The 12,110-nt window shown below is 42.6% G+C and overlaps 1 pseudogene; it reads left to right on the top strand.

Annotated features, from left to right (window-relative positions):
• Positions 1 to 2,950: 2,950 nt before the first annotated feature.
• On the top strand, positions 2,951 to 8,881 carry LOC102904851 (uncharacterized protein C2orf78 homolog; annotated as a pseudogene).
• The last annotated feature ends 3,229 nt before the right edge of the window (positions 8,882 to 12,110 follow it).

Genomic DNA, 12,110 nt, shown 5'->3' with positions numbered 1-12,110 from the left:
ATAACAACCCACACACAAACTGAGCATGAACATTTTAACCTGGTGCCTACATGGAGCCTTAACCCCTACAATCAAGGGTCGTTGGTGTGAGAAGGTATTCTGCAGGTTGATGAACGAGAAAATGGAAAACCAACAGAGCCACAAACCCTTTGGCTTCATCTGTCTTGCCTGAAAATTACTGTAGGGCAATGGTGACACAGAACATGGTGGAGGAGCCAATCAACTTCTGATTTAATTTAAGGAACACCACAAGAGGGAAACCATACCCAACACCACTTGTCTAACAAAGAACCAGGAATGAGATAGCCCAGAGTCTTAGGCTAAGGGCAGACACTACTCATCTAAATATAAAGTAAAAAATTACCAATCAGTGTATGTATTATAGCTATTAGCTTAGAATTTCATGGTACTCTGAACTCAGAGAACAAATGGGTCTCTGATTCATGTGCCAGCACTCACAACCCTTTCCTCCCATTGGGTAGCCATGTTCAATTTGGTAAAAATAAGTGTACATTCATCTTATTTTACTTTAATTCATCATATTTGGTTGTTATCTCTTGAAAACCTTTTCTTTTCTAAAGAGGGACAGAAAGGGAGTAGGTACTGAGAAGTGGGGACTCGGAAAAGAATTAGAGGGAGTAGAGGTTGGGGAAACTAAAATCACTATAGGTTGTTAGATGAAATACGTTCATTGTTACATTGAAGGAAAAATAATATGCAAATATTTAAAAATAAAAAACACAGAAATGATGGGAATTATAAACAGAGCATAGTTCTATTTTTCCATCCATCTATCTATCTATCTATCTATCTATCTATCTATCTATCTATCTATCTATCTATCTATCTATAACTCTCATTTTCTCTCCACTTTCAGACTTCTCAATAACACAGACCCAGTGATGGTCTACTCATTTGGGTCTACACTGCTACAAGGGGACACTTTTTTTCCTGAAAGGTCTACAACCTGGTACCTGGATGAAACTTCTGACTTTTAGTCATTGACACTTGGAATGTGTCACATTATCTGACAAGTGGTCAGTCATGAAGGAAACTGCAAGGGTGAAACACAGAGGCAGCCTGCTGGACTATGAAAAAGGACAGTCATTGCAGAGTTTTGCCAAGAACTATAAAACATGAAACAATATGTATAGAGAAACTGCTCTACTGAGCTATGCGTGTAGCTGCATGCCCAGTAATAGCTACAGTAATAGCTCAGTGTAAAGGAGATCCTGAGTGAAAGTTCTGACAACTCATGTGAATGCAGGAGGACATATAAATAGGCTCCAGGGTCAATTTCAGTAAGGACTGATGGACATTGTCATATTAGTAATTTTTCAGGCAGTTAGAATAAGAAATGTATATAAATGCGTACTACAAACATGCCAAAATACAGTCTATAAAACCACCAGTCACTGACAGAAAAGAATGAAAACAATCTAAACCAAAATGAGGAAATACAAGATTTCCCCATATTTCAACAAAAGATCACATTCCTGTCTGAGAAGATACACTGAGATGGGAAACTGGTTGTTCTTTTCCATACATACAAGGAAAAATAAATACAGGCTTTTTTCATGTCACCCAGCACCCAGTACCAAAAAAATGTCTTCTTTCTCCAGATGTTCTACTCTCTATTTATCCTGATCTCAGACTTATGCTTGGCAGAGAATGCTAGAGGCCCAGGATTCTGTAGAGACTGTTGCCAGAAGGAAGAAGGTTCAGTAACTGTCACATTCAATATACTTGTGGATGATGAGAGAAGGCAGCCAGAATCAATGGCTAACAACCTCAATATTGTAAGAAAGGAGGCAAGATACAAAGAATGTCCACATGTCTGAATCCAGGGTGAGACACACAGTGAGTTTCAGAATAACAGGGGCTACACAGACTTGCCTATCTCAGGAAAACAAAAGTCAAGAAGGAGAGAAAACAGCCAGAGGTATACGAGTCTGGGCAGCAAAAGAGCAACAAGTTTGAAAAAGGTAACATGTGCAGCAAGGTTCACCATCAGCCCCTCAAGCGTTTGCTTCAATGACCAGCACCCTATTACAAGCATCTTCACGATGAACAGAAGACCACTGCTTCTGGAAGTTCACCATGATACTGCCCACCACTGTAAGGATATAGGTTCTCACTTGTCCAAGGATCAAACCCTACCAAAAGGGGGTGAAAAGCAGAGAAGAGAGATGTAAGTCCTGCCTGGAACAACACAGACTAAGGCAAGCCTCTAGGAGAACACACCCAAAGAGAAGATTCTTGGAGTTCATCATCCAAGGTGCACTCAATACACTCAGTCCTGTCCTTCAACAAAGTCACAAAGGAGACCTTTGATCTCTTTCTTGGGTCATGGACAGAGGATGACAGCTCATAAATCTGATCAACTGAAATGGTTTCTCATCTGAGTTCCGTCCACCTAGGTGTTCACCTCCTTCCTGCCCAAGACTACTGACTGTATGTACAGTGCATGCTCATGGGACACTGTCCGCTGCAAGGTGATACCTCAAAGAAACAGAAGACACAGCTTCGACATGGAACCTTATTTAAAAAAAAAACTCTGCCAATACCCTAGAGTAAACCTCATGGGAAGGGGGACTTCCATGCCAGGATTGCCTCATTTCACTAGCATACATCTCAGCCTCCATGGCTACTGTTGGTCTCCTGGCATCCTCTCCAACCAAGTCCATCTTTTAGCTCAGAATCCAACATTCCCATTGGCTGCTGCCCTGTTTATGACATCATTGACCCTTCAATCTTACCACCACCTGGTAGGTTCTTGGGGTTTCCATGGAAATGCCTGTAAACACATTTGGACTATCACAGGTCACCTGTGACAAGTAAGTGCTGTCTGATACCGGACACACTCTCCACTCAGGTTAGCTGATCAGACAAAGACAACCAATTATCTTCCTCTATTGTACTGTGGGTTGCTGATACTCTTCCTCTAACCATGGCAGGTAAGGAAAGAAACTTTAAAATGGTTCATTTGATCATGTCTCCCCTTATTTTTACTATTCTTTTAAATCTTTGTTTTGGGGATATCACTTGTTCTGATAGTGATATCTTGAATTGAATGTCACATTTAGGTTTGGTTCTGACTAGGTATGTGAGCTTGGACAGTTTAATCTCAAGTGTTTTCCATCAACCTCAGGGAAATGAGAGTGTCACTAAGCTCTGGGCTCTGTACTGTCGAGTCTCAAGAGGCAAGTGAACAGGGAATATAATCAGGCCCTTCTTGACGATGCTAAATTCAAGAGACACAGGAAAACAAACAAGATGTGCAGAGATCTAGCACTCCTTAACAAAAATGGGACAAGCTCCCTTGCATTCTATTTCCCATTTATTGTTTCAAGTTCAGGACTGCTCTAAAGGTAATGTTCACACCAGGAATGGTGACACACACTTGTAATCACAGCATGTAGAGCTTGAAGGGATGAAGTTCAGTTCAAGTATAACTTGGTCTACACTGGCCTGTCTCCACATTCACCAAAATAAATATTAAAAATTGACAAAGAGAATGGCTGCCATATTTTGGAGTTACTTGGACTTCCCTAGATTAAAAAAGGAAACTGGGAGAGACTTAGAAGACATGGATTCTCAGAAGGCAGTTATTGTAGTGGAAGATATATTGAGGGAGTTACATGTAAGACAGACACACAGGAAATTGGGGAAGAAGAAAATAAAGTATGAGGAGTGAGAAAATATAGATAAACAAGAAGGCACACTGCAGAGTGTCCCTGGAGGCACACAAAGGTAGTTTGGAACAGAAGGTTGCAGACAACCACAGATGTTAAATCAAAATAACACAAGGCATTGTATACATTGTACATATATACATTTTATAATTCCCAAGCCATGTACAGGCAACCACACAGTTAAAATCAGTCTGAAAAAGGTTCCATGTCACATACACAAAACAATATCCTGCTCTGTTTCCGGCTGTCCAGCTAAATTCTGCAGCATTCCTGGTGTCATATGGGCACTGGTGGTGTTGGATATTGACAACTGGGGCTGGGCACACTGACAGACAGTTGTACACTGCACTATGACAACTGGCATGCCATTGTGTGGGAGCAATTCTCACAAGGGTTTCTCACTAGAAGACTTATACGAAATTAACAGTTACTGAGGAACTAGCAAAAAAAATTGTCCAAGAGTTAAATTGAGAAACAATATAATTCAGAACGCAATATGGATTAGAAATATCAAGAAGTCACACTACACAGGTGCAAACAAGACAAAAATGTTATCAGTTGGTTGTATTCATGAACTCATGTACCCATATGTGTTTATGGGTTACATAAATAGCAAGAACATTAATTATAGAAGGCATGTGACAGGAACAGTAGGAGTTAAGAGGAGAAAGAGATTCTTGTACCTGTCTACATTGAGGAAGATCTGCACAGAACAGGACAAAGGCACAGACACGGGGAGCTATCTAAGGTTCTCCTACTTTAAACACTTCTGTTCTGGGACACAAGTGTGAGGCAGTGCCACAGCAGAAATCAGAACAATACAAAGCAGGGCAAAGGAGGCTGTGGTCTAGTCAGAGCAAGAGTCAACGTGGATCAACTAGGAAGTCCATGCCCACACAGGAAGAACAGGCAGCTCACTAAATGAGTGCCATCCTATCCATTACCAAGAATCATTCTGAACCATTTGTTTCGGATATGTGAGGGAAAATAGGTCTCAGACATTCCCAGATTGTACAATCTGATGATAAGAAAGCTCCTCACAGGAAGGTACTCAGATTCCATCTCACCAAACTTATTTTCCTCTTGCTTCCTACAGAAAATTTTCAAAGTGCACCTTGCTTTGGAACAGAATGTGCTCTGCAGGCCTCTGTACCTGAGTTGAGGAATGCCATGCCCTTAGCAGGAAGTGTGTGCAACTTCTCCAGGGTCTCCACCCCAGCTGTGAGTGCAGCATGGCTCCTGCCATCAGACTCCAGCACTTGTTGCCAGCAGCTCATGGACAGTGCCTACCCCTACCTACCAGCTGGCACAACCATGGTGACTGCGCTGACTGACCAGGGCCAGATGTCTGCCTCAGCACTCTCCTATCTAGGTGTTCTCCAGGGGGATCCCACGGGAAACACTGACCAGAGGGGAGCTGCACTCCGGGACTTCACTGTAACTATCACTGACCAGAATACCACATTCTCTTCCTTCTCTAGGACAGCTCAGGGTGATAATATTTTAGATCCCAATGCCTTACTCCTTTCCTATCCAACACTGTCTGCCAACCTTGTACAGGCCACACCACCACAGGTACCAAATAAAGGATACAGCCTGGCACCTTCCTACCTGGAGGGCAGCCAGGTCTATTACTATGACCTCAATAGCCTGGGCCCACTGATGGCTGGAGAATTTGGGCAGTGCCTGCAGGCCTGTGGCTCTGTGTCCTACTCTGGGGGTCAGGCCTCTGCCCTGCAACCAGAGACAGTGATGATGCCAAAGGAGATTCAGTCAACAAATATCCAAACACCCTTCTCCACGTCTGCCATCTACTATCCCACACCTGCTCAAGACATGCCAGACACCAGTCTTCAAGGTGAGTAGAGCCAGGAGGGAGGACAGAGATCAGCACTCAAAGCAGACACAGCTCAAACTTTCAGGAGTGGATGTCCTCGAGGAAAAATGGGAGTCCTGAGAGCTCAGCCTTGGCCTGGCTCACCATCCCCATCTTCAGTCTCTGTAATGACTGACAATGTAGGGCAATGAGTGGCATCCATCCTCCATTAAGACATGTCCAAGGACATCACCACAGACACACAAGTCACTGACGTAGCTAATCAGTCCTATGCACCATTACACAGCAATCACCTCCTTCCTAATCTATTCCTCAGGGCTGTAGGGGACACCAAGGCCTTTCTGTTTGGTAACAATTTATTTTCTCTGTGTTGAGTTCTGACTCTAGAGTAATGCAACTCCAAATCTGTCCTGGAGGAGTGATTACTCACAGATTCCCAGAACGGCTGACCCTGCCATTCTCTTATAAGTGCATTGAGAGTCCAGTATACCTGGTGTACCAGTGTACAACTACTAAGTTGTGCATAGTTTCCCTCTCTCTCTCTCTCTCTCTCTCTCTCTCTCTCTCTCTCTCTCTCTCTCTCTCTCTCCTTTTCTTTTGCTATGGTTATTCAGAAGTGAGTCAAGGCTATGCATGATCATTAGAATATGTTCTCTATTACACAGTCACGCCCAAGCCTAAAGACTTCACCTTGTTAAACCAATATTCAAATCATTAATAATTAGACTGTGAAATGTGGAGCTGGAGGAAATCCAGGGTTGTTGAAAAGATTGCTTGCAGGAGTGAGGAACTGGGTTTGGATACCTGAACCCATTTAGAAACTCGGGCAACAGGGGGAATTTGAGTAATGCCAAGAGTTGCAAGACAAGAGCAAGTTCCTGAAAATTATGGACCAGACAACCTGCCTGATAGCAAACTTCCATGGAAATGAGGATCACTCTTTCAAAGACATGGGAAAGGAAAGAGAGAATCACACCCCCTGGGAATTCTGTCACCTCCCCATGATCACTATGCATGCACATGACACACAAACACCAAGGAAAACACAAATATCTGAGAAATGATGATATCACATGGTTACTATAAATAAGAGGGTGGTCACAATTCTCCCAACAGAGGTGCTGCCTGTGCTACTCAAGCAGAGCTAATAGGAATGCCTTCCCCACTGCTGTAGGGGTCTGAGTACTGAGGAGCCCTGAAAAGTGGAGAGTACCTCACTTACCAGGCACTGACTTCTTCCTTGACTCTTTTTCAGTGGTGAAAATGGAGACAGCCCTGGGATTGACAGCTGCAGGACAGACACTCTGTCTGCGGCAGAGTCCAGACCTCTGCAATGCCTGCACACAGGATGTCCAGAAGTCACCACCTGTCCAGTGGGACTGGTCATTAACTGCCCCCATAGACAGTCCTTCAGAATTCCTGCCCTTGCCTACTGCTCCAATGTTGGAACAAACAGACAATAACGACTTGGATTTGATGACAGATGATCTATCAACTCCTCTGGATGCCTATGAGGGCATAAAAGAAAACCAAGACCCATCACTTCTCCCTTTAGCACATGCCAACATGCAGCAGGCCCTGAACTACACTGATCCAGGGATCCTAAAACAGAAGCTTTCTCCTGACAATGCCACCTTGGGAAGCAGCAGCCTTGGTCAGGATGAGCCTGGGGTGCTGCAGAGTGTGATGGACTCCAGCATGGACTTTGCAGACATGACTACACTGGTGGCAGATATTCACCTTCCCAGACTCTTCAACTCAATCACTGATAGGAACCCATTGCAAGATCCCACAGCAACCCTATCCAAAGACATCAGCAGGGATCAGGTCCAGGAAAGCTCCAGCACCATCCGTGTACCTGTGGACCAAGTGAGAAAGAATGGCCAGGAAGCCTCTGAGATGCTAGATGGGTCTCCTCAGGCCAGAATCCAGCTCCAGGACCCGAGGAAGAAGAGGCTGTGGGCAGTGCTGGGTCCAGTGAAGGGGCTATTGACAACATGCCTAAGAACTTGGAGGACAAAGCCCAGAAAGCCACACCCAGCATGCCCAGCAGAGCAAGGTTTCAGGGGAAAGACAAGACCAAGAGATCCAGAGAAAACAACTGCAAGAAAACAGAGGAGCTCAAGCAGTCAAGGAACAGAGTCAAGGCAGAAGAAAACACCACCATGTCAAAGAACCAGAGGAAGAGGAATCCACCTAAGCTCAGCCACAATAGCTTTAAAAAGCCTCGAACTCACCTCGGCATGCACATGTTAGAATCTGTGCAAGTCTTTCACCCACTAGGGAAGAAGAGTGAGAAGAAAACTGGCATCTCTTCCTCCCGGGCTCGGCCAAACTTCAGCAGCAACAAAGATCCCAGGACAGGCCCAGCCACCACATCACTTCTGGATGTGCCATGTGATGGCCGAGGCCCTGGTAAAACTCCGAGCAATGCTCAGAGACCGAGAGCAATGCTCACAGGGAGTGTCCATCTCCATCCCAGTATGAGCTGCCCCCACCTGGCAAGGTGAAGTTAGTACCTCTGCCTTTTCCAGCCCTGGACAAGCCTCAAGCCAGACTGGTTTCTAAAAAGACTCTCTCCCTGGCTTCACATGGGGCCCCTGCACTGTACCCTGTGAGACCTCATTCTAACTCAGCTCAGTCTACCACACCCAAGCCATCTAAACCAGCTCCTGCCAGCACTTCTTCGATGGCCTCTGACAAGCCAGTTCTGCCTATTGCTACCAGTGCCACACGAGATAACATAACCAACCCCATCCAGTCTTGCACTGGGCCTCAGACAGCTGTCTCTAGGCCAGTATCCTATAGGGCATCATCTCACCCTTCACTACAGAGGGAGCTTGCCTCTGCTGACAAGAACAAGGCCCCATCACCTCCCAAACCTCAAATCCAACATCTGCTGCAAGACTTCAGCCGCCAACCAATTCCATGGAGGAATGTCCACATTCCAGGGCCAGTCATCTCACAGCCCATCACAGAAGAGCAGAGGCCAGAGAGGGAGGCCATGAAGAGGCGGGCTCAACAGGAGAGAGAGAATGCCGCCAAGTACACGTCTCTGGGAAAACTGCAGCTCTTCCTTCAGAGGGAGAAGGATATGGAAATTTCCAGATATTATGGCTATGCAATGTAAGAGCAGGCCAGGTTTTTAGAGCAAAGTGCTTTTCAATGTGGATAAAAAGAGATATAAATACCAATACACATGTATATAAGGAGTATAACCACTTAAATGAAATGTATAGATACATAGGTCCAAATGTGGTAATACAGATGACTATGTAGATATAGATGGATATACAAAGTGTCTATATTCACATATATTTGAGTACTTAGTAAAACTCCCTAAAAAGTCTTAAGTCTGTTATTTCATCTGTGAGTAAGGTGTCATTCAATATTTATCTTAACTTTGATAATTTAAATTTTACATTTTCTATGTACAATATCATATTTTATATAAAATAAAACTCAGAAAATACTTTTTAAATATTAAATAAATTAAATGCTGTAGTTGTATTAAAATTATTATCCTGGAGTTTTTCATTCACAGGACATGGTATGTCTTGAAGCACCGACTGAGTATCGAGCACACTTCCTCTTTGACCACAGTCTGACCATTTCTCACCTCTCCCCACAGCACTGAGACATCATTTTTCTGCTACAGAGCTATGCCTCTAATTTCATGAAACACAAACATAGGATTTCATTTATGTAAATATAATCTAGGAACCACACATGAAAGAAAACATGGACAGTTTACCGAGCCTGGTTAATTTATATAATAATCTCCACAAATTCTTTTCCTTCACAAAGCATAGTTTCATCCATTTTATGAATTAATAATTTTCCACTGTGTTAATACATCACATTTTCTTTATACCTTTCTCTGTTTTTGACACCCGGGCTATTTCCCTAATGCTGCTGCTGTGGACTGTTGCAAAACCTATTTTTGGTGTCAACCTGAATACATGTGGAATTATTTGACTGGGTACACCTGTGAGGGATTTTTCTTAATTAAAAAATTATTAAATCATTTGAAGTAGAAATATCCAACTTTATCCAGATCTTTTGAGATGGGAAGATCTGCCTTTAGTTTGGGCCACACCTTCTGGTGGCAGCCTATATAAAGGACATGGAAGAAGGAAGCTCTTTGCTCTTTGCTTGCTTGCCCTTGCTCTTGCTAGCATGCCTTCCTTCACTGGCATTAGATCTTACTTCTTCTTTGGGATTCCAGAGTATGCTGAAGACCAGCTGAGATATCCAGCTTCATGGACTGAACCACTATTCCACCCTTGGACTTTCAGTTGGTAGATATTCAATGTTGGACTAAGTAGAACATGGCCTGTAAGCCACTCTAATAAATCCTCTTTCTATATATAGAGAGATGGACAGATTGAATGATTCTATCAGTTCTGTTCCTCTAGAGAACCCTGACTAGTATAATTCTGCTGTAATCAATATTGATGTGCAGATATGTCCCTAATATAATGAGTTGAACTCCTTCTGGTAAATACCCAGAAATGGTATAACTGGGTCATGTGGAAGATTCGTTTTTAATTTTTTTAAGAACCTCCATTGTAATTCTGTTGTGTGGTGATTCTAGAAAAGAGCACACATGGACACTCTTATGGCTGAATAGAAAGTCTGTATTTCTGGCTAGCAGCTTCCTTGGAAACTTGCACAAATAATGCAGCCCCGAGCCTCACTGACTCTGGTCTTTTAAGCACAAAAACCTTGTCCTGGGTTGACATGCTTTAGTGAGCAAGAACAGTTAGCAAGAAGCAGAACTACAGAAGCCATAAAAAGGCAAGGCTAGTACGTTTATGGGCTTTCCTGGATCCTGGAGCTATTGACTTTGTCATTCATGGATTAGGTCTTTGTTCCCATTTCTGCAGGTGTTGGGGCCTACATGCTGAATTCTGAGGTCAGAATGATGCCTCCAACATGTTGTCTGTTGTGCTGAGGTCTGGGGGCCTGTTACAACCCCTGTACCTGATGTAATAGCTTATATCCTCACCAGTGACATATGTTTTTCTTCAGTTTGTGTTCTTGACACCGTTTGTCATTTCTTTAATAAATTTATTATGGTTTTTTTAATTTTTATTTTTGGAGATGAGGATCAAACCCAGGGCCTTGGGCTTGCTAGGCAAGCACTCTACCACTGAGCTAAATCCCCAAGCCCTCGTTTGTCATTTCTTGACTTAATTAGTGTCATTCTAACTCGGGTGAAATGAATCTCAATGTAATCTTAGACTTCTCTGACAACCAGTGAGGTTGAACATGTGTGTGTGTGTGTGTGTGTGTGTGTGTGTGTTGGCCAGGTGAATCCCATCTTTTGTGAACTATCTTTTAATTCATGAATTATTAACTAGGATGTTTTCTCTTAACTTTTTAGTTCCTTGCATTCTAGATAGTAATCTTCTGTCAGATGTAGAGACCTAAAGACTTTCTTCCATTCTATGGGCTGCCTCCTCACTGTTTCTCTTGCTTGGCAGAAGCTTTTTGAGTTTATGAGGTTCCACTTGTCAACAGTAGGCATCACCTCCTGAATGGCAGAGGCTATTATCAGTCATTGTCTGGTTCTGTATTAAAAGTGTTTACTTTTTTCTCTAACAGTTTCAAGCACTGCATTAAATTCTTAGCACCATTTGGACTTGAGTTTAATACAGGGTAAGAGATAGAAATCTAGTTTTATTCTCCTACAAGTGAGCATACACATTTCCTAGCAAAAATGGTGGTTCTGTTTTTTCTGCAAGGCCTATGCTTGGTATTTTTGTCCAAAAACAGTTCTTGGTAGCTGTGTAGTTTTATATCTCAGTCCTCTACACACCATTATTGGATGTGTCTGTTTTTCTGCCAGTACTATACTGATTTTGTTACTGTTGCTCTGTAATATTACTTTATGTCAGGACCGGCGATATCACCAACATTGTTTTTGCCCAGTATTAATTAAGTTATCTGGGGGACTTTGCCGGTCCATATGAGACTCCTCAGAGTTTTTTCCTACACCTGGGAAGACTGGTATTTGAATTTTGGTGGAGATTACTGTTCAAATTACAGACTGACTTGATAGCCATTTTCACAATATTAATTCTTGCCATCATATGTAGGGCACAGTTTTTAGCCTTCTAGTGTCTTCCATGTTGTTAGTTTAGTGACCATGAATGCCTTTTGCCAGTTTCTATAATGGAAAGGTTTTCTTTCTGCTTCAGTTATGGCACAGTCTTGCTAGCTACAGTTCAATAGGTCACAAGTTGTCTTTCAGAGTATGAAATATATTATCCCTATCCCACCAGACTTTTTAATTTTATGTTCTTCTTATAGTTTTCTATTATATACCACTTAGTATTTCTCTCTTGCATCTTTCAATGTCACATTTGTTTCATATAGTTAGTATTTTGAATATATGGTTACCTGGGGAGACCTTTCATTGTATTTATCTCTTTGATATTCATAGTAATAAATACTTCCTGTACATAAACTGGAATATCTTCCGCAAGATTTGAGACAGTTTGTTATGAGTATATTGAAAATGCATTTAGAACAGAATTCTTGCCTCTTTTCCATGCTCATGATTTATAGAG

Source organism: Peromyscus maniculatus, chromosome 1 (genome assembly GCF_049852395.1).
Source record: "Peromyscus maniculatus bairdii isolate BWxNUB_F1_BW_parent chromosome 1, HU_Pman_BW_mat_3.1, whole genome shotgun sequence".
Taxonomy (NCBI): Eukaryota; Metazoa; Chordata; class Mammalia; order Rodentia; family Cricetidae; genus Peromyscus; species Peromyscus maniculatus.
Note: the sequence above shows the minus strand (reverse complement) of the source record. Positions and strands in the feature narration are given on the sequence as shown.